This window comes from Myodes glareolus, chromosome 5, assembly GCF_982192425.1.
Source record: "Myodes glareolus chromosome 5, mMyoGla1.1, whole genome shotgun sequence".
Classification (NCBI taxonomy): Eukaryota; Metazoa; Chordata; class Mammalia; order Rodentia; family Cricetidae; genus Myodes; species Myodes glareolus.
The window spans coordinates 45,691,716-45,715,065 of NC_142030.1; the positions used below are offsets into that span (position 1 = coordinate 45,691,716).

The 23,350-nt window shown below is 45.0% G+C and overlaps 1 protein-coding gene across 13 annotated transcripts in view; it reads right to left on the reverse strand.

The window, feature by feature from the left end:
• The window catches only part of Thrb (thyroid hormone receptor beta), a 337,375-nt gene that overhangs the window by 191,483 nt on the left and 122,542 nt on the right, over nt 1-23,350 (reverse strand). For all 13 annotated transcript variants that reach the window (XM_087906289.1, XM_087906284.1, XM_087906294.1 and 10 more), the window contains one exon: nt 2,842-2,909. The gene's annotated coding sequence lies outside the window, so the exon portion shown is untranslated. The remainder of the gene's footprint in view (nt 1-2,841; nt 2,910-23,350) is intronic.

The window sequence follows — 23,350 nt, forward strand, 5'->3', positions numbered from 1 at the left end:
AAAATGAAATCAAAGGGCAAAATATCCATAGACTAGACTTCAATTATCGACATTTTTATCCTTACTCTCATTCTCTCAAGTAACTCAAGAACCTGTTTTAGTGGTAGGGGGTAAGGGTGTGGTTTGGGGGTGGGGCACTGCCAAAACCCTGGTTCCAGGAAGGTAAGATTCCCTTTCACTGGAGTGGAGAAGACAGACACCTTCTGTCTTGGTATTTTCCATTTGGTTAAGTTGACTCTTAATGACTTGAAGCAAGTGGAGTCACAAGGAAGCAAACGCTGCTCCAATTCTTTCGTTACATAATTTCATTTCTGCTCTCAGGCCTGTTAAGCTGGTTGGAAGAAAACTGCTAAATTAAATTTGGTTTGATTAGGAAATTTGCGTCATGTGCAGGCAAAGTACGGCATGTGTGGGTTAAAAAATGTTCTGGTTATTTAAAAAAATGTTTCACAGATGATTCAGTTTTACCATAGCTCCATTGGTGAACTAAATTTGTGTACTGAGGATGTGTTGGGGGTAGACTTTGCTTTGGCCCTTCATTGGGAAATCTCTCAAGTCCTGGACTATTTGTCTTGCTTGAAGAAAAGTCTTATGGTCTCAAAGGCTGGGTGGGACATTTGAGCGTCTTCATGTCCTTCCTGCTCTGCTCCCTGAGACCTTTTCATAGGTCCCTTTACATCCTTGTCATACACTTTGGCCTGCTTTTTATCAGTTTTGCCAAGGTGAGCCTTGAGCCTCATCTCCCTTGGTCTAAGTCCTTAGCTGCATTTCAGCCCAAGGATCCCACCTTCCATTTTACTGCCGACCTCTACACACAGGCATGGAGAGATTTAAGGAGAGTTGTCCAATGTGTTTCAGGCTGAGGGAGGGGCTTGAGAGAAGGTCAAATGTCACAGTAGGGTGCCAAGATAGCCAAGAGCAAGGGGCAGAATCGAGGAGCTGCTGTTTTATAGATAACACAGAGACCACTTTCCAACCTCTGTCTCTGCTGAGATGAATGAATCTTGGATTTTACAGTCACTGAGAAGCATCCAAAGAGTTGGTGAAGATTAAACATTATGGACTTGTTTCTTTTATTTTAGGTGAGTGATTATCAGGCAAAGAAGGCACGGCATGGACAGCAGGTCTCCACAAACCTCAGAAACTGTTGAGGACCAGGGTCACAGGGGACCCACAGAACTTCAAGGAGATGTCCAGATGCAAGCATCTGGCTACAGTTTTCTCATTCACTAAAGGCTTAGCTTATTTTTCTTGCTCTTTTCCTCTATCTTCTTTGTTCATGGAGTGATGGTTTTTCGTCTAGAGTGCACAGGTAGTTTTGACACAGGCCACATGGGGCACACGTCTAGAAAGTTCTATAGCACCCCGTCATTCCAGACAAATCCCTTATGCTTCTGGCCCCTGGCCAATTCCCCTTTCTCACTGAGGTCATATGGTTGTACTAATTCCTATTGCTATAGATTGTCCAAGCCTTTTTAAGAAATAGATAAAAATGGATTCATAGATTGCTCATTTGGGCCCTAATGCTTCATGCTTCAAACATGAAGAGAAAGTTCCATGGCTTCTGGGTTTGAAATCAAAGGACCACCCTGCAGGAATGTGTGTGGGTATTCTGAGGTCCCTGGGGTTCTGCACTGGGGTGGAGGACTTCTGATGACAATTCAACTGGGGGAGGGATGAGGAAGAAGCTGGGGTAGGGGCTCTTCGTGACCCTTCTCCAACAGCACATCTCGTCTTTTTCATGTTTTACAAATTGAGATTCAGTGAAAAGTTGCCTTTGGGAAAACGAGGCAAATTTATTAATAAAGAGCCATCCACGTTAGCCGCACGGGAAATACTAATCATTGCATTTTTGTATAAAGAACCACAAATCTCAGGATTCTTAAGGGATCCCTTTTCCGTGACAGTCCATAAATTACCAATATTGTTTTCTGATAAGAGAGAGGTGACAGCCCTGGAGGGAGGGCGGGGGGCCAGAGACAGCCAGACTGGGGACTCCCAAGGGAGGGCTCGGGCACCGGGCACTGTAACATTAGTACCGGTTACCATCAGACAGCACCAGCCCAACCAAGGTGCATAGACAATAGGCCAGAGGCCACAGGCAAGAGAAGCACAAAGACAGCATTCACAAGACCTGGCTGCTGCCAGCCAACACTTCCATAGACTCCAGACCAGGCCAGACCTGCACACTACCACACGGCCAGAAAGCAGAAAGCTCCCCTCCCCCCTTTTTAATAGTGAGCTTTTAAACTGTCAAAAATAATAACCACAGAAAGGAAAGTGCTGACATAGCTTTAGACGCAGAGACAAACGGAAACTGTTGTTCTAATGATGACAACAAACCAGCTTCATAATTACAGCCCAGCATCGCAAGCAGGGTGCTTGCGATTACCGCATTCCTTTAGAATGAAGGGGGTCCAGGGGACTTATCAGCAAACCAAGGAAACCTCAGGCACCAACCTGCTCAGCCCTCTCCGCTCGCACAAGCAAAGGCTTATCTAACTCTTTTTCTTTTTTCTTTCTTTTTGCACTCAAGGAAAAGATACTTGCGACGGGATCGGATTCTTCAAGCACAATTCTCTTGTGAAGCAAGAGACGCGGCTCTTTCAGGGCAGGATTCCGGGACTACCGTTCTTCCCCTGAGTAAATTTACTTACGCCGTTTCTTTTCCTTGCTATAATTTTAGACACCTAATACTTTATATTTCTCTGCAATACCAACCTCAGTTGTGTTAAATAAAATTCTTACAAAGTGGCGGTGCCGCAAGTTTGAAGGTAGAAGGGTCAGCTAACAGCGAAAATAACCGCGAGCGCAAACAGAGAGTGAAGGGTGACGTCTGACCTTATTCCTTAAGCCATGTGTGGAGCTTGGTACCAGGCAGGTCCTCCGAGGAGATGGAAACCACAGATCTGGAAAAAAGGAAACACAAGAAGATAAATATAAATTGTTTTTCAAATTTAAGTTCCCCGACATTTGGTTAATCAGTACCTGCTCTTATTTCTGTCTTTCAGTGGGGTCCGGTTTCAGAAGCCGTCTCCCATTTTGAAAACATGCAAATTGGATGAAATCACATTCTGAACTGGACACGGTTTCATGGAAGAGACTCTGACACTAGGCTGTGATCACAGAGGCCGGCAACCACCTTCCTGCCTCCCAAAGACTGACTTTTCTATGGGGCTTCAAGAACAACACCCAAGAGCTTTGCATCCCCAGCCTGGGAAGAAGGCTAAGCAGCAAACAGGAACCTCCAGGTGATGGAGAGGAGATTTCATGCTAATGAGAGGCAGTTTCCTTTTCCTGGGGATGAGCCAGCACTCCAGTGCTGCTGAGGGTGTGGCTCCAGGTACCTGCAGTGAGATGGAGTTGCCTAGAGGGGCCTAATAGGGACACTTTCTGGGGGCTATTTAGGGACACTCTTTAGGTGCACAAGCTGGGAGCAGGTGGCAGCAGGGGCAGCACCCCGTCTACGAATCTGTTAGCTCTGGCCTTATATTTTTATGATTGTTGTGGGAAACTCAGAAGTCACAGTCATAGTTCAGGAGCATAAATATCTGGATTCTTGACTCCCAGAACTGAAGACGACTCCCCCCTCCCCCTTTCATATCTGTTTCACCAAAATGATGAAAAGAGCACTGGTATAATTTTTGTGATAACCCTCCCTGAGCCTAGATCATAAGTTGATGTATAAATTGCTTGTCTTTTCTTTTTCTGTATTCATAAAAATATCTATGTATCCATGGGTGATGGTTTGTGTGTGTGTGTGTGTTTTGTTTTGGAGACAAGGTCTTATTTTTTTGTAGCCTAGGCTGTTCTTGAACTTGGTCTCTAGTCCAGGCTGGACCCAAACTCATGATAATTCTCCTGCCTCAGTATTCTGAGTACTGAGATTACAACAGTGAGCTGCCACCATTACTTGGCTTGGGCTTTGGTGGTCTTGTTTGTATTGGTGTGTGTCGTAAACATTCTATTACTAAACTGTCACATACTGTTTAAGCTCACCAAGAAGCTGGCTCTGCAGATAAGGTTGCTCCCTCTCCTACCTATTGTGGACTCAACCATAGCTGTCTCACTCTGTCTTCCAAGATTCCTTGACCGGGGATGGACTGGCACCCTGACCTTGTGAGAAGGGGAATGGAGAAGAGCAAAACAGCCCAAAAGTAAAACCACTCTGTCCCCAAGGACTCCTAGAAAGGCAGACCATGGCCAGCACGGTTATGCTCGTTCATCTCGTGATATGAACAGTCCTGCTGTGCAGGGAGAACTGGCATGCACACCCTGCCTAACTTTTCGCAGGAATACCATGAACCCGAGTTCAGCTCTCCATTCTTGCAGAGCAAGAAGTGCATTCACCAAGCCATCACCACAACCTGGGCATTTCAAATTCACTGTATCATGTGACTTTCTGTCTTTGTCTTTGTCTACATTTTGTAAAAACTCCCAAACTGACTGTATAAAGTTCCTAGCTTTGCTATATTGTCTACATGCATGAATGTGTTTTAATTACACCTGCCCTCTCCACGACCAACCATTTCATGCCTTCCGTCTCTTTCTCCACTCCCACAGTATGTGTGCATAAAAGCTCTCCCCATCACACCAAACAGACACCCAGTCACTGTTCCTTCGCCCTGTGCTTACAGCACCAGGAAAGCTCTGTTTATCAAACGAAAGGGATTCAATGGTGTGCAGTGCATGTTGGGTGTATGCAGATTGTCTCTGTGGTCCCACTCGGGGCTGTTTGACAAGGTCTCACCTTGTCCTCATGAAGGTTCATCCACACTATGCCTCCATAGAGAAAGCACACACGCCATGAATATGCAGGCGACACATACTTATTAGAATTTATTATGGCTAACGTCTTTCACTTGGAAAACACATTCAAGAGGACTCTGGAATTGTATTCACCTATCTCCTTCAAAATCTCTTTCTTCTGTTCTTGCCATAGGCGTTCTAATCCAAAACCTCCAACTTTATCTCACTGTGAGGAGAAAAGCTGACAGTATTGGGTTAGGCACCAAGGCATGAAGAAGCATGTTATATCCTAAAAGCCTTTCCGAAGAGGAAGCCAACAGAACAAAGAGGCGTGTGTTTGGAGTTGTTTGGTTTTACTGCGCTTTTAAGTACATGCATGCCCTTAGCCTTGACATTAATATCTAAAAATAAACAGTGCCTTTTGTAGAAACCATATCAAACGTCAATATATATGAACATAATTTAACTTAATAATTTTGATTTTGATTTAGGCTGTAAGAAATAGATTTGAACTTGGTTACATGGAAACAATATAAATCCTCACATAATTCACATTAAGAAGTTTTTTTTTTAATTTTTAGCTCTTTTTCCATCTCCCTCTCAGAGAGGCAGCTTCTGTTTCTCCCTTCTCTCCCTCCCCTCTCTCTGCTTCTCTCTCTGCTCTTTTCCTTCTCCCCCTTCCCTTCCATAACCCACTGAATAAATATCCAACCTCAAAAAAAGTTTTTTTTTTTATTTTACTTTCTTCTTTTCAAGACAGCAACCATGCTGTACCCAAGACCAGCCTGCTCATTATAAAGTCCAGGCGTCCTTAGAACCTTCTGTCTTCTGCCCCAGCCTCCAGAGCGCTGGGGTCATAGGTCAGAACTTCATTCATAAACTCTTGCTAAGTACACTTTATGGTTTGTAGTAATAATTTCACATGCGTTAGTTCTCACAGGGACACGAGACCGACAGTATGAACAGACTCCCTTTCTGGATTCGGAAAGGAGAGGCAGAGAGAGAGTGAGGCAGACCCCTGGCGAGGAGTTCCCCTTGGGGAGTCTGATGACAGAGGCTGGCTCGGAATGCCTGAGAAGAAGCTCTAGTTTTAGAGTCAAACTCTGAAGAATCTGAGACTTCGGTGCCATGGAGGTGGTTCCTAGAATTTGTGGAATACAGACAGCATCTCTTTCATGGTGTGTTCCTGAGAAGCCACCTATTCGAGTCGGCTCACGAGGCACAAGGCAAGCTCAGTGGTGACATGGCTGTGTAGAAGGCCAGTTAGAGAAGGGAGCTGAGGCCAAGCCCTCCCAACCTAAACACACCTGGACTTAACTCTTCTTGTTAGATAACAGGAAATTGAGAATTTGCCCAGAACTCAAAAGAAGCTATCCAGAGTCATAATGAGAATCCCTCCCTGCAACAACTGCAGCTTAGAAAGTATGTCTGTTACACCTTTTAAAGTTGGGGCGCAGACATGTTACTAGAGTGGATATTTTGTAGTTCCAACAGAGTACTGTTTTGTAACCGACTCGTATGCCAGCTTGGGATACATTTATTCGTGGGTGTGAAGCAGTGTGGTTCGTTTTTGTTTAGTCATCTGACCTGAGGTGAGGTTGGCACTGTTTCACGGCTGCTCCCAATTAATGCAAATTGAAGGGTGAAGGGGAAATAAAGCGGCTTTAACTCGGCTCACAGATCTGTTATAAAGAGCCCTTCACTTGATCTATTTTAGGAGACAGCCTTAACTGTGAGCAAACAAGACAACCCAGAAGAAACTAGCAATTACAGAACATGTAATTTTACTACAAAGCATGGAAAGGGTTAAATTTATATCGAAATTATTTGTGTATTTATTTGAGACGTGGTCTCCCTCTATGTAATCTGGAGCTGGCTGTGTAAACTAGGCTGGCCTCAGTCATACAGAGAGTGACTTCTTCCTCCCTCCCGAGTGCTGGGATGGATGGTAAGGGCCACCATATCTGGCTGATCAAAAATCGCTTCTCTCTGTCCATCCGTTTGTCTACCCATCCATCCATCTTTAGTCTCTCAGTTCTCACCTGAGGTACACCAAAGCGTGTGAACAGTCTGTGTCCCTTTTGGTTCTGTTTTTCAAGGGTTTGCTAAGGCTTCTGGGTGACTCCCCATAGAGGGGCCTTACCCTTTCTGAGGAGTGGGTAGGAGTGGTGCTAGGAGGAGGTGGGGAGGGAGGGGGACTGGGATTGGTATGTTAATTGAATAAAAAAATACATAAAAAATTATTTTGACAGTCACACTGTCTTCCCTTACACAGCCGCAGAAGGCTGCGAGGCTTCTTAGTGTCGCATCTTATATACACTGCAGACGTTCCAGTTCACAGACACAGAAGGTATAGCGTAGGACAATCTGTTTGATGGTAATTGCCCCCTTTACACGGAGAAGAAGCCCGAAGGTCCTGTTCTCCCCTGAGAGAAGCAGAAGAGGGTGTCAGGTCCCCTGGAGCTAGAGTGGCAATTGGTTGTACAGTTCCTGACATGGGTGATAGGGGCTAAATTGGGTCCTCTGCAGAGCAGTGAGCCTTCTTAACCACCTGAGATTGTTTGGATACACTCTTCCTTGTTCTTATTCTGTGTCCTCCGCTTCCCCCTCCAGCTTCTGCTTCCTCTGCCTCCCTCTTCCTACCTTTCCCCAGTGATTGGCTCTTTCGGCTCTTTTCTAGGTTGAGGGGCCTTTTTGTATAGTTGTGCCAATGCTGTAGTTTTTAGAGAAATTCTTACTCGTTTGGCTTTGCATTATAAAACCTGGGTGGTACAGAATGTTTTTCTAATTTTCCCTTTTAAAGATTGTCAGCGAGCATGAGACTACCCTTTTGAAGGTTTCAAATATGTAACACTGTAATAATAACGTATGTCACCCTCCCTCACCCCCTGCAGGAACCTCACATCACCTCAATGTTCAGTGAAGAAGCTGTCTTGTCCCCTGCATCCTTCCATCTTACTTTCTGACCACATGACTTTCTTTGGTCCATAGGATTTTATCAGACACGTTCATTCAGAAGTTCGAGACAGTTCTTGCTCCATTTAAGTGTCTTTCTGCCGCCACATGATTACCTTGGGAGTTGCCTGACCTGGCCTCCAGTGGATAAGAATGATACAGTAGAAATAACTCACATTAACTATCTCCATAAAAACAAGACGGCAAGAGCTTCCCAGCTGCTGCTACCCATAGAATCCCAAGGGAGCCCCAGTTGGACCAAAAGACTCACCCTGCTAACCTTTGGACCCATGAACTCGTAAATGCTATTTGTTTCAAGCTTCTGGGTTTGGAGATAATTCGTTACTGACCAAGGAGGCCCAGATAACATCACTGAGCATTGCTGGCTGATATAAGGCTTTTAGCTATTATATGAAGGGATGGCCACATGGAAGACAGTTTAAAACCAGGCAATAAATTCAGCAAATAGTTGCCAAATGTCAGCTGGATCACGAAAGATTTATGCGGGATATAAAGATAAGCCAAGTTAAACAGAAGTTCCACACGGAAAAATGAATATATAGGCCAAGGAAAACTTAGTCAAAAGATGGGAAATGAAGTATCTAGGACCCAGTGATGGCAGCATGCCCCTCATTTGATGATTCAGGAGAGAGAACCGATGAATAGAGGGCTTGTTAGATGGTTCAGCAGGCAGAGGTGTTTACTGCCAGGTCTGATAACCTGGGTTTTATCCCTGAAACCAAGATGGTAGAAGGAAAGAGTGACTCCTGAAACTATCCTCAGAGCAATGTTCACTGAGGGCATGAATGTGTGTACACAAACATACACACAAACAAACAAGTAAAATGATGATGATAATGATGGTGGTGGCGGTGATGGTAATGGTGGTGATGACAATGGTGGTGGTGGCGATGGTGATGATGGTTGGTGATGATGGTGATGGTGATGATGATGGTGGTGGTGGTCATGGTGGTGGTGATGGTGATGATGGTGGTGATGGTGGTGGTGGTGATGGTGGTGGTGATGGTGATGATGGTGGTGATGGTGGTGGTGATGATGATGATGGTTGGTGATGATAGTGATGGTGATGGTGATGATGATGGTGATGATGATGGTGGTGGTGGTGGTGATGATGGTGATGATGGTTGGTGATGATAGTGATGGTGATGGTGATGATGGTGATGATGATGGTGGTGGTGACGATGATGATGATGGTGGTGATGATAATGACAATGATGATTGTGAATGGAGGGGTAGATACTGGGGACAGGTTTGTGGCCCAGGTTTACTCAGGGAAAACTGACTATGGGCCCATCCAATAGGACCTGGAGCCACAGAGGAGATGGAATTGTCACCACTGGAGATGAGAGAGAGTGAAGAAATCAGAGCCTGGGTCCCTTCTTCCTTCTAATTTTCTTTCTCCGTCCTCCTCACAATGACTGAGTCTAGAAGATAAACAAGCCCAGGAGACTGCCTGTTAGTAAGAAGGGGAGGGTCAAGAAAGAATCTGAGGGTGGTTAAGTGTCCAGACTGTCATTATCTACAAGGCCCACAAAACACCATTTTCGGAGCTGACTGTTGAAGCCATGAACATGATGGAGAACCGGCTTAGACTCAGTCAGAAAGTGGATAGGGCCCAGGCAGGAAGGCCAGGGAGATGACTGTGGACAGTGGCCCTTGTAGAGCAAAGCACTGAAAATCCTGGAGGGACAGTGAGGAGGGCATTCTGGCTTGGGAGAGCAAAACTTGGGGATCCAGTAGGTGATGCTACAGGGGCAGAAATAAGCTTCATAGTTTGGGATTCTACAGGAAGACTGAGTTTGTGCTCTGAAGTCAACTGGATGTGTAATGGTTTGAAGCAGGGAGTAATGACATCCAAATTATGTATTAGGATTATTACTTCATATCCAGTTTGAGGAAGACATTGATGATAGATAAACTAGATACTATGAAGCGCGGACCCTGTGGAAACTACAGCCCTCCTTAACCCATCTGTGTGAGCATTTGTGTGAGCATTCAGCTTTCAGAGAGACGCTGCTTGGTTTTCACAGGGGCCTCAATGGGTCTGATGACTCCTGACCCCACCAGAAATTTTAAGCATCAGAATCCAGAAAGTAATGGAGAAAGCTTTCATTTTAATTCTTTAAATGAGGACCAAAAACATGCCAGCAGTCACGGGAATGAATAGAAAAACAGATACAATATTACAACATTTACAAGGAAGAAGTCTAAACAAATCATCTAGACGAATTTGACAGAAACGAACCAAGTTTAAGAGAGCCTGGAAGGTTCAACTCAGGGCTGTAGCTGTCTGCTGATTTATTTCCTTCTTTCCATTCCTTGAGGGGGAGAAATCCATGTTTCCAAAACACTGTAGTATTGCTGATGCTGCAGAGGTTCCTCGGCAAACAGGAGGCAAAAATGTGCCCCTCCCATGTCCAACACAGACGTCACAAATCCAAGACAACGTCTTCTGCCACTGCCAAGATCAAACACAGACTGTACATCCTCCCCAGTCAGGACCTCAGGTAGCCAGGCTGGGGGTGCGCCTTATACCTCTATTCCCTCTTCTGTGGGGCGGTCTGTGTTTGTTATGATAGCTACTCTTTTATTCCGGAAGAATGAAGGGTGGCTAAATGTTTCTATTCGACTGGCTTACGTCCTGCAGTCTGACCAGAGATGCACGCTTATAGTCATATTTAGCACACATGAGAGGGTTGGGTCACGGGCTTCCTCATACCCATGTTCCCCAATCACCTTGGTGTCAGCACAGAGCAGATAACACAGACATGGATGAAGCTGACTGAGGGGGGATGTTTTTGCATGCATGAGAGCTTATTTGCTTATCAGACTTTCCTACTGATGGTTTAAATCAGGACGGTCATCTCCATCAATGATGGGCAGCATAGCTCGACTATTTGATAAATTCTTAACCTCAGTCAAGCACAAGTAGGCACATAGCCTTTCAAACTGTGGTGACCATTGGGTTGCATTTGAATGTCACTGATTTCCTTACTTTAGGGATGGTTTCTGACATTTGAAAAGATCAGAGTCATCATCAGTGTAGATTCATAATGAAGACAGTCAGATGTACCACGATTTCTCTTTAATATTTCAGCTGACGAATGAGGGGACTGTGATTGTCCACATCAGCATGAGGCCACTCCCTGCTCCCCTCAACAGTAACCTCAAAAGAATGGTCTGTTCAATTAAAACAGAAGAAGCCAGGATTTGTCAAGCCGGCCTTTGTGCAGGGGCTCACAATAGCTGAGAACTGAAAGACAGAGATCCAATCCCCCCTCTCCTCTCTCAACACATCTCTTCCGCTGGGTAATTTATACCCTGCAGGTAGCAAGTCATTCATTTTGCCGTCATTTATTGTTCCTTTTCCAACAGCAATGGAGTCACAGCATTAGTTTACCGCCTTTTCTCTTAGGTAGAATTATATTATTCTCCTTCTTAGCCCTTGCAACAAAGATAGCATTCACCACTCTGGAGGGCCACCCAGGAGGTTCTGTGACCAGAGCATGGGCAGGGAAACTGCTACCTGGAAAGTGGCAGGAGCAGAAGCTGGGCCCCAGTTTGTCGGTCTCGATTAGACACAAGAACGCACTTTATAAGAATTGCCTTTACCCAGCAAACGGAATCTTAGCCAGAGCACCATCGAACCAAGCAAAGACAGATGACAGAGAGACAGAAGCATGGATGGGAGGACAGACACACGGACAACCCATAAAATCATCATCCTTCCACACTATCTTTCTGCAAATGTGGAGCTACTTCTTTAGACATTTTAAAAGTCTCTTCTGGGTTTGGAGACAAAACAGATCCATACTACAGGATTCTCAAGTTAAATGTCCCTTTAGGGATGCTGGGCTGTGCTCTGATACTGGGATATCCGTTCGGTCATTTTTTTCTAATCTTCATCCCGGTGTCCCCCTCCTGCTCTTCCTCTTCAGCACATCAGCGTTTAGTGAGTACTTCAGAAGCCTGGTAGGTCTGCACACTCTTTTACTAGGCAGCTCTACTTCTAAGCATTTATCTGGAAGAAATGATCATGGGCTTTGTGACATAGATGTCCTCAAGGTGCCATTTATAACAGGAAAATGCTGGAAGGAGAGACAGCTAATTGTAAAACTGGGTAGATGGGTGGCCGAAGGTTTCTGTTTTATTCTTGATTTCCAACTGCATCTTCCAAACAATTGCAGCTGTAAACAGCATCAATGGGTTGAAAATAAGACATCTGCGCTTGATACAGAGTCACTGACAAATCCCCAGGCAGACGATCTTTACTTCCACAATTAGCTAGTTCAGTGACTACCAGGAATAGATACAGTGTAGCTCTGTGCCTCACCCTCCACCACCATAAAATGGGGACATGAATGCTACCAGGCTCAGAGTTGCAATGAGATTAAATTGAATAAGTTAAATACGGAAATGCACAAAGCCTGAGGTGTTGGCTTCTGTCAGGATGGCAAGGGGCAAGTATTTATATGGATCCATACCATGCCCAGTGTGGAGCAGGAGCCACTTCTGAGAGTCCCTAAAGCCATATTCCTTATCTGGAACATCAGAAAGGGGCCTGGGAAATTAAACATTATACCCATTGTGGCAACATCGTAATGTCTTAACGGGAGAATTTTCTGTTTTGAGTACATCCAGTTTACGTCAATTTGACCTTATTCTGTCTATTTCAAAGTGAAGATGACACATGGTCTTGGGAAGCTGTCCTGAGATATTTGCCACCAGCATAGCTAAATAATAATAATTTATAATAATAATATTCAGAGATATATTTTGGCAGAGGAAAAATGGTCCCAGGCTGGGGCTTGATGGACAGAGATTTAAACCAGCAGCAAAGTGGTAAGTCGGCAGTGTCTAAGTGAATCCAGCTGCAGGAGACAATACTCTCTAGTGTCCTGGGGGATTGCAATGTATGGAACATTGAAATCCAAGGCATTGACCCAAAAGGAGGGCATTCCAAGTCCCTCGCATTTTTCTGAAAAGTCTTCCAAACTACAACTTAGAAACAACACTAGCAAATTAATGACACAATTAGTAATTTCTAGGTTAACCGCTGGAAAAGAGTACAAGAATAAATGAAAGACAAGCCAAGAGAGGTGAAATGCTCCATTAGCTCAGAATAATGAAGGAGAGGAGAAGAAGAAGTAGAAGAGAAAGAGTAAGAATAGGGTTAGGAATAAGGAGAAGAGAGGAGAGCCCACAGTGGGGCGAAGAGAAAAACCTCCAACAGCAAATGGACTCTAATTCCAATAAAGCAGTGGTTTCGTAAAATACCATAGGCTAAATTCTTTAAAGAGTTCCAGCTAAGTGTCCCTTAAATGAGGCATAGGACCTAAAGATTGCAAGAAAAAAAATGGCCCCGAAACGTTAAGAAATTGTTATCTTAGTACCAATCACCATGAACTTAATAACAAGAGGCATTATTTGAAATAAAAATAGGTGTTTCAGAGCAACGAAGAAAGAAACCAGAGGAACAGACATGGATCTAATTCTCTGTTATGAAGCCTTAGACGCAGAAAGTCAATGACTGGGATTAAGCCAGAAATTGGAAAATCCACCATGTTGTGTGAGAGACCCACATGCCTTCTCAACAACAGAGAGAAGCACCTGGCAGATGGGGAGGGGCATGGGCACAGGAAAGCAACCATCAGATCTGCCTGACTCCCTCTGTGTAGTGCCTATGGCCAGCAACTATTGAATACACAGAATGTACGCTGAGTCAAAGTTTACTGTGCACTGGGTGGCAGACAGGTAAGTCCAAACAAGCTTCAAAGGGTAAAAACACAGAATATGCTCTCTCACTTGGTGATTTGGACACATGGATCCAGAATAACACGCGTTAGAAAGTAGACAATATCACCTGTACTGGGAGGAAGCTGTGTCATAGCAAACATGTAAGCACTGCAAACAGTGTGACCGCAGAAAGACTGGCGTGCATCCATTCTAGCTTGGTGTCCCATTCAGTTTAGTCCAGCTGCCCATCACCTCAGGGCCTACCAACACCTTGTGCGTTCTTGTCCAGATGAGCAGGACCAGCAGCATGATGAGGCTGGCCCCTGCCACCACGTGTCTTTCTCGACCTCTCTTGACAGTGTCCTAAGGACGTTTAAACTCACCAGTGACATAGTCACACCATCTGTCTGTATATTCATGCTGGATCCCAGTGAAGTCCCTCGTTCACAGGGCTCCACTCTCCCTGGGCTCCCCATCTGCTTGGCTGAGCCTGCTTCCTTGGGGCTCCCCAATGTGGCTCCTCTTGAACCTGTAATATAGTGCTTCTGTGATTTCCTATGCCTCTCCCAGCCTGGATCCATGGACATTTTGTAGAGATCCCTAAAGACCACTCAAGGGACTTATTCTCCCAGTTAGAACCTAATAGCTTTACCTAGCTACCCCATCTTTCCTCTTTCTGTTGGCTTCTGGGATACTCGGCCTTAACTTTGGGCCCCAGAACAGTGATTTTTTTTCAGTTTTTCTTTAACATGAACATGGCAAGAAATCTATCTTATAGAATGACCCCACCTGCAAACCCACCCATAAACACGAAGTGTGGGCATGAACGTATTAGGAAATTGGGCCCTAGCTTCAGGTAGTGTTGCCTGGTGTTCTCGCCTCTGCTTTATTCTCTGCTGGACTGGAGGGGTCACTCTTCAGGCACTTCTCTGGACGTCGGTTTCAGTACTCACTAAGATGGCTTCACAGTGTCCACCAGTGTGTAAGAGTGAGGACAGCCAAACTTCCAGGCTGAGTCAAGTGTCTAGTGAGTTTGGAAACAGTATTTTCCAGAGTTCTTGGCATGTATGGAACCCTCGGTGCAGTTACACTGGAGGGTTGCCATGCATTTTGCATGTCTACCAAGTACCCAGATGATTTTTGGTACCTAGCCTTCATTTCCTTTGCTTTTTCACCTTTTCTTTGAATTTATGCCAATATATTAAGGCTATGTTATGTTTCCTTACAATAAGCTACCTTAATATCTTTCCATAGCAAGCTTTTAAAACTGCCCTTTCTGAGTGTCTCAGTAAATCCTGCATATTGGGTGCAAGAGAAGAGGATGCAGGAGTCTGCAGGAATAGGAAGCCCAATACCTGCAAGATGCATGCTTCTCATCCAACTGTGTAACAATGTCTGCAGCCCTGGGCACAGAGAGCAGACGGCAAGTGTGCCCACGTGACTGAACTCACTGCTAACCTTCCAGGGAACCAAACCCACTCTGGCTTTCCACGAACTGGGAGAGCCATTGAAAGCTCACTCCAGGAAACACAAAGGTGTCTTTGAGAGAGGAACAAAGGTCCCGCTGAGGACAATGAAGATTGGTGTGAGCATCTCTGTGCACCACTGTGATAAAGCAGTTCCTGCTCTTGAGTTTCCTTATCTGAGTTTCTCGAGCCTTTGAGACTGGGTGCCTACAGGGGAGCTAGCAACCAGACTGGAAGCAACCAGCTCAGGCACGTGAGAATAAACCTTATCTGTCTGCCACAAGAGAAAATTTCACCTTAATAAAACTTTTATTTTCAGACATTCCCTTTGTTTTCAAGTGAATAAAGCTTTCCCTACGAAAGGTTCTCAGGTCACTTTTGGGCAAGCTGCCAGTCCCAACACCTATAGAAAACAAGGGATGTTTTGGACAAAGCCCATGGTCCACTTGGGGACTGCTGAAGGCTGGAGTTGGGATATGATATTTCTGGCTGTTTCTTTAGTAAAAAAAAAATGGCTTAGGAAATCCTGAAGAGCATCAGAGGGTTGCACAGGTCAGCAGACACACTGGGAGACCGAGCTCCACAGTTGTCCATGGATGTTTGCCTCCGTGTGAGGTCAGAAGTAACTGCAGATGAAAAACGCCCGTGTAACCAGAGAGACAGCTTGCGCGGTAGGAAATCACCCCAATACAATGTTATACATCAAAAGCAGGATAGAAGCCAGCTGTGGGTACACACAGCCACACATAGTCCCAGAACTTGGCCATCTGGGCAAGATGATTGTCGTAGGTTTGAGGCCAGGCTGGGTAACAGAGTGAGGCTGCTGCCATGCCCCCTGCCCCCTGATGGTAATGGACTAAGTCTCTGAAACTCTAAGCAAGCCCCAGATTAAATGCTTTCTTATATGGAGTTGCCTTGGTCATGGTGTCTATTAACTGATGTGGGAGAATTGTCTGTATTCTGTCAATCATATTTTAATAAAACGCTGATTGGCCAGGCAGGCAATATAGGTGGGAAAGCCAGACAGGAAGTTGGGGTGGAGCAAAGAGACTGAGAGTCTTCTGGGATGCAGGAAGCTCTGGCCACTCCTGCGCAGATCACTGAAGAGGCAGCATGTAACTTGCCCAGCTGAGAAAGATACGGAGCCATATGCTAAAGTAGATAAGGATAATGGGGTAATATGTGTCATAAGAGCTAATAAGTAGCCTGACCTAATGAGCCAATCAGTTTATAACCTTATGGAGTCTTGTGCGTGATTTTCTTTGGGGCCTGCCTGCTGTGGGGTACTGGGCAGGACAGATACCCCAACAAGCCAGCCCCACATGTTACAATTAACAGCACTAGAACAGTGACTAATATTGTTGCTGGTGTGTGTGTGTGTGTGTGTGTGTGTGTATGTGTGTCTCTGTGTGTATCTATGTGTGTGTATGTCTTGTGTGTTTGTCTGTGTGTGTGTGTGTGTGTGTGTATGTGTTTTTGTGTGTGTGCTGGTAGTTAAACCCAGGGCCTTCTGCTATGTTCAGCAAGCACTTTATAATCCAGCCCTCTTTTCCCTTTTTATTTTGAGATTAAGTCTCACTAAATTGCCCAGGCTGGCCTTGAACTCCCTTTGTGGCTCAGGCAGGCCTTGAACTTGCTATTCTTCTGCCTCCACTTCCTGAGCATGATACATTTCTTTAAAATCTCTAGTTTATTAACTCATTGAAGTTGTTCTTCATAGGGGGATTTCAGGAGTTAAAGATTCATCCTGGAGAGCTGGAAGACTGTACTTCTCAGTGAATTTCATGTAAAACAGAAGCAAGGCGCAGAACCCTAGTCCAGGGGGTATTTGCATGAAGGCAGACCAAATTACCAAATAACTCAGGCTGGAGATGAAGCTCATGGGTGGATCTGGGAGTTCTATCCCCAAAGCCATGCACAGATCCTTGCCAGAAACACTACTTCCCATATGTACTTTTCCCACTTGCATTCTGCGGGATGCTTTCACCCCAGCCTGTAAATAACATTAAGATTGAAGGGGACTCGCCGAACATCTAATGGCTGAAAATGTCGCAGAGGCAGGCAGGCGCTCCCTCAGGAGAGTTCGCCACTTCTGTGGCAACGGATGTTTCCCAGCTGGTGACAGCAAAATCTCTCTCAACATTTGAAAAAGAAATGAAGGCAATTGAAAGGAATGAAACTGCCATTTCAAGCCAAGACCATAGAATATTCCAGCAAGCAAGCAGGTGCACTGGAATGCATGCTGAGCAAAGCGACCCATTTCCATTTAGCTTCTAGTTTCTTGGTTACTTTCTTGAACTGTGTCAGTCACGTCAGGATGAAGGTCACCCCAAACCCAGAGTTGTGCTGACCAACATCACGAAGAAACAGGGCAGTGGTCTGTCTTTACTATTGGTTCCTCTGACTTTATATATTCGACGGATAATTTTACATGTTTCAAAAAATGACAAGTCCTCTAATTCCTTGTTACTCTCAGGCCACTTGAATTTTAAAAAGGTTTCTTTTTCTCACTCAATCTCAATAAAATAAAAATAAAAATAAAAATAAAAATAAAAAAGAGCTCTGTGTGGCACGGTAGCCATACAAAGAAGAACACAACCCATCATCTACTGTATAGTTTTCTTTTGCCCGTCTCTCAACAAAGGATTTGAAAGAAACTGGAAACTGTCACAGATTGGACTGAAATGTGTTTACTGTGGAAAAACCCTGGGGTTTTAATGAGTGACTAGAATCTAGGACTGTGCTTTGAGTTGTTTGCTTGCTTTGTTTTTTTTAAATCTATAATGGGATGACCGACTTTCAACATGTCAGAATAATTTCCAATCCTTAGGCAAAGACATTTGCTGCTGACCTTGGTGGTGAGTTTAGGCTGTTGAGCACGTGCACTGTAGGAGAGAAAAAGGAACCTAATGGGAGGGAAGTGGGAATCAAGGCTGTGGTCTGTCCAGATTTCTTCTATCAAAGGACAGATTTACAGTGTTAACTCAGGCTTATAAGGGAAAAAAAAACCCCAAACTTTGGGTTAAGTAAAGAACCTGGATGGGAAAGAAGGTAACAAATCCCCTGTGTCTGTAGATTTGTTTCCTCCCATTCTCCCTCCTGGAACTTCATGCCAGGTAGCTCTAGGCCCACTGTACGGAGGTTCTACTAACTTAGTGGCTCTAGAGGGAAGGATGCCCAATATCTGGGTATAAGGGATCTCCCTGTAAGAGCACATTGATATAAGAAAGTCCACAAGGCAATCAATGAAAGAGAATGGAAATGCTCTTTTGGGTGTATAATTCCAGTTAGTAAATATGAAAGGGAAGTTGGCATAAGACAGCAGAGGGCATTAGTCATGGTGGGCGAGAGTTTGAGGAGGGAAATGATACTTGTATTGTCTCAGGCTTTTTCCTCCCCAATCACATGCATTAATTACACAGGAAGCCTGTAGATAGCAGAGAGCTGGTGTCTGAAGCTAACACCAACAGCACAGTCAGCTGATGTCACGTGCTTCCTGACACGCAGCACGGAGGACAAATTCACACTGGTATTGTTCCTCCCAAAGGCACATCTCCCAAATCCAACCTAGAAGAGACACAAGAACTCCAAACTCGAGGTGTTCTCAAAGAGGACTGGTCTGTGTTCTCCCCAAATATCCAGGTCACAAAGACCCATTTCTGAATGAAGGGGCTAATGTGCTGTGACAGCTAAATGCACCGGGTATCTTAGAGTCACCTGTGCTTGGAGAACACATTTCCATCAAGGACATTGTCATAGTTCTCGTCAGCTTGATACAGATCTAGAGATACCTGGCATGAGGGTCAACTGAAGAATTGCCTTCGTCAGATTTGAACGAAAATGAGAGATAAAAAGAAAGGGGCATGACTGTCAGGCATTATGGAGAAGAGAGTTTATTGAGGATAAAAGGAGAGCATATACAGAGACAGGGACATCGGGGAGAGGCAAGTGAGGAGAGGCAAGCTGAGATGGGCCATATGAGGAGAGGGGAGAGCCAGATCAAGAGCTAGGAGGGTGAAGAACAGATGAAAACACTCAAGGATTCATCTTACACTGGTCAGAATGGCCAAAATCAAAACCACTAATGACAGCTTGTAGGACCCAGCCATGACAAATTCAACAGAGGCCAAGTCTCAATAGTTTAACCTAAGACAATGCCTGGTTCCCAGAAAGACCACAAACTGAGATCACCCAGGCACCACCCAGGAACAGACCATCCAAAGGAAGTTCCTAATGTTTCAACCATTGTAGATAGGATTACCTGCCAGCACACACCCATCGCTTTTCACCAGGACATCCCTAGACAAATGTCAGTCAGACAGGGGTCCTTAACCTTAGAAATTCCTTACCCTTACCTTTGCTATTATAGAAACCTAACCCCAACTGAGCTTGGGGGTCTCCAATCACACCAATACGTTGGACACATGGAGAGTCTGAGTTAGCTAAGGTGTAAGAATAAAGGTTCTTTTGCTTTTACATACAGGACTTGGTCTTCTAGTTGGTTTTGGGGGGACTCTATGATCTGGGCATAACAAGCTTATGATGGAGAGGATATGGAATAAGGAAAACACTCCTCCATTGCTGGTGGGAGTGCAAACTTGTCCAGATGATTTAGAAATCAGTACGGTGATTTCTCAGAAAATTAGGAAACAATCTACCTCAAGACCCAACAATATCACTGTTGGGTTTATACTCAAAAGACGCTCAGTCATACCACAATGACATGTGCTCAACTATGTTCACAGCAGTATTATTTGTAATAGCTAGAATCTAGAAACAACCTAGATGCCTCTCAACCGAAGAATGGATAAAGAAAATGTGGTACATGTACACAATGGAGTACTACACAGTGGTTAAAAAAATAATGACATCTTGAAATTTGCAGGCAAATGGACGAATCTAGAAAAAAAAACATTAAGTGAGGTAATCCAGACCCAAAAAGACAAATATAATATGAATTCACTCATCAGTGGCTTTAGACATAAGGTAAAGAAAAACTAGCCTACAGGCTAGAACCCTAGAGAACCTAGACAACAAAGAGGACCCTAAGAGAGACAAAAATGAATCTACATAGGAAGGAGAAAAAGACAAGATATCCTGAGTAAACTGGGAGAGCGGGGGTCACAGGAGAGAGTAGAAAGGGAGAAGGGAGGGAGGGAGGGGAGTGGAGAAAAATGCATAGCTCAATAAAAGAAATTTTAAAAAATCCAGGTAACCAAAATGGCTAGATTATCTAGGGGAGGGCAGCTGCGGGGAAGGGCAGTTCAGCCCCTGGGCTGGAGTAGGGGGTAGGTATGGTGGCCACACCCTGTACTAGATAGGGACTGAGGGGTACAGGGAGAACCTGGAGGCCAGGATTGCTTCTGATATATTAAATATGCACCTCAGTCATTTAGCCCTGGATTTGAGACCTAACGAAATTGGCACATGGTTTACTAACTGATGTAGATAGTCCTAGCCCACTGTGGACTATGTCATCTCTAAGTGGGTGGGCTTGGCCTGTATAAGAAAACAAGACAGCAAGAAACAGTACTCCATAGTTCCTACTTCAAGTGTCTACATGGCTTCCATAGGTGATGAACTGTAAGGAGTAAGAGGAAAGGGACCCTTCCCTCCTCAAGGTGCTTTTGGTGATGGTGTTTATCACAGCCAACAGAGAGTCAGCTACAGAAAACATTTTAGGACAAGGAATGAGATTGGCACATGGGAGGTCGATGACATAATTTACATATCAACGTTAAATTTCCTGGGTTCAAGACCAAGCTGTGTTTATGTGTGTGTGGGAGGGTCAGGCCAGCTGGCAGCCTGCCTTGAACACCCACCTGGAGGGAGAACACGGGCAAGGTGTGTCCAAGGAAACAGCTTGAGAATGAGAGGGGGGGGGGGTCTCATAATGCCAGCACTTTTAACACACACAGATACGACTCTCGTCTAAATATCACCCAAATCAGGGGAAGTGTGAGACTTGAGGTGTGTTTCATCCTCCACAACTCTGAACCTGAGGAAGTAGATACTACACACTCCCCAAATCCATAGTGGGGCAGACACAGGGCAGATAGCTCATCCCAAAACAGGAAGAAGGGAGGGCGAAACAGTGAAGGAAGGAAGTCCAAGCCTAGCAGGGAGACTGCGAGGGCCATGGAAGCCAGGAAGCAAGGTTTTGCAGACACTCTAGACCCTGAGGAGCCCCGCTGATCTCCGCAGTGCTTGCAGGAGCCCTTCTTTTTCCTTGAGGATCAGTACAGACTGGAAAATGGCCTGCTGGCAGCAGGAAAATCTCTGTGGAATCTGGACACCCTTTCTTTGTCCAGCTCTGTTTCTACAGCCCTGTAGCTTCAGCTGGTCTAACCTTGTCTCTATTCCCGGCTGTGCTGAGACCGCACAGGAGCACACATAGGTCTATTGATGGAGGAGGGTTATCTGTCTATTGTGTTATTTTCATTGGTCAATAAAGAGACTGCCTTGGCCCCTTGATAGGACAGAAAATTAGGTAGGCGGAGTAAACAGAACAGAATGCTGGGAAGAGGCCTATGAGGCAGACGCCATGGAGCCAGCCACCAGGTCAGACATGCTGAATCTTTCCCGGTAAGCCACCACCTCGTGGTGCTATACAGATTATTAGAAATGGGTTAATCAAGATGTGAGAGTTAGCCAGTAACTAACTCTCTAGAGATAATGGGCCAGGCAGTATTTAAATGAATACAACTTATGTGTTATTATTTCTGGGGCTAAGCTAGCCGTGCGGGAGCTGGGCAGGATGAAAAGCAGGCCTGCCTGCAGCCCCTCACTACAGTCTATATTTTAGCACATACCTCAAAACCATTCCAGTCCAGACCCATCGCCCAGTTACAAAACCTCGTCTACATATTTAGTCACTTGTTAAAAAAATTCTCATTAACATATATTAATTATACATACTGTTTGGTTTCATTATATTTTCACAATACACAAAACAATTTGGATTATACTCTCCCCTCACCACCTCTCTTGGCCCCCTTCCTCTCCTGCCAATCCCCCTCTTCCCAGCTACCCCTTCTCCTACTTTCCTGTGACCTAGAGAGCTGTATTGGTGTCATTTACAGGGCAGTGGGCCTCGTCCCAGTGGTTACACCCTGAAGAAAACGTCTCCCTCTCTCTATCCAGTGATAACTGGATATAAATCTGCAGGGAGGCATGAGACCCCGTGAACCCCCACTTCCACGGCATAGCGTTAACTGGCCCGGTATTATGCAGATCTTGTGTAGGCAGTTATGCGAGTTCAAGAGAATGGAAGCCTCATCACATGCAGAAGACATATTCCATATCTTCACCTCCACTTTCAGCCATTTGTGCCAGCAATACCCATTCTCAGTACAAAGAAGTCATCGGAAGGGCCAACATGGGGTGTGAGCTGAACATGCCAAGTAGAAGGGACACGTGTAGGAAGGCCACCTGCTCCCTGCTCCCAGGCTAATGTCAGGCTTCTTAAATCAAGGGTGGTCTGTGTGACCACCAGCCCTGAAAGCCTCCCTCTTGGGAGACCGTGTGTCAGGGAGCAGAAGCATCAAACAGATTGTCACTTGCAAAGACTGGGAGGTTTACATAATGATCAGAGTGACCTACAGCACAAAATATAAGCAACGCACAACACAAGGTCTTATTTATTTTAAAGTTCCCTGGTCCAAAGATTGAGACCAAAGAAAAATGGATGGTAGAACTAGCCCAATCTCACTGGTTCTCTTTCCTCTAGATGCTTTTTACATTTTTCCTTCTTCAAAAATAACCCTCATAGTTTGGCTTCAGAGTCTCAGGGAAGTCATGTTTAGAAATAATCTCTTTGGAACGCTGTTCTTCAGGATAGAGGAAAGTCACACGCAAAGGCTCATGTTGCTTCCCTAATCTCCAATCTGTGCTAGCAATGACATACAGGTCTCTTTGGAAAGGCATTAGTCAAACAGAGACAAGAAAGATGTGCATATGATCTTTAAAAAAAATCCAAAACGTTAAAAAGAGAATGTAATGTGCCTCAGTGTCCCCAAGTGGATGCCCCCCCTACTCTCCCGATTCTCCCAGAACTGGTGCCGGCATACAGAAAGGGAATCCCTTTTCGCAGAAGACAGTTCGTTCATACTGTGACTCTGTCTTGCTGCTCTGCTTGCCCTTAGTTTGGGCTCCTCTGATGCGAGTCTATCTGAAATTACTGCCTTCTTTAAGACTAGGCACACAGCATTTCTCCATACTCATTCCATCTAGGATTTGCTAAACATATTCTCAGGTTACTGCTGTTCTTCAGCTCAAAAGCAAGGCTGCTCTCCATTTAAAATTAATTTTTGGTTAGCATGCAAATGTCTGACTTTGGTGGTGACATTTTCGTACACACAAATCACTCTTTTTTCTTATTTACCCCCTCACGGCTCTTTGTTCTCCCCCTTGTCTCCTCCCCC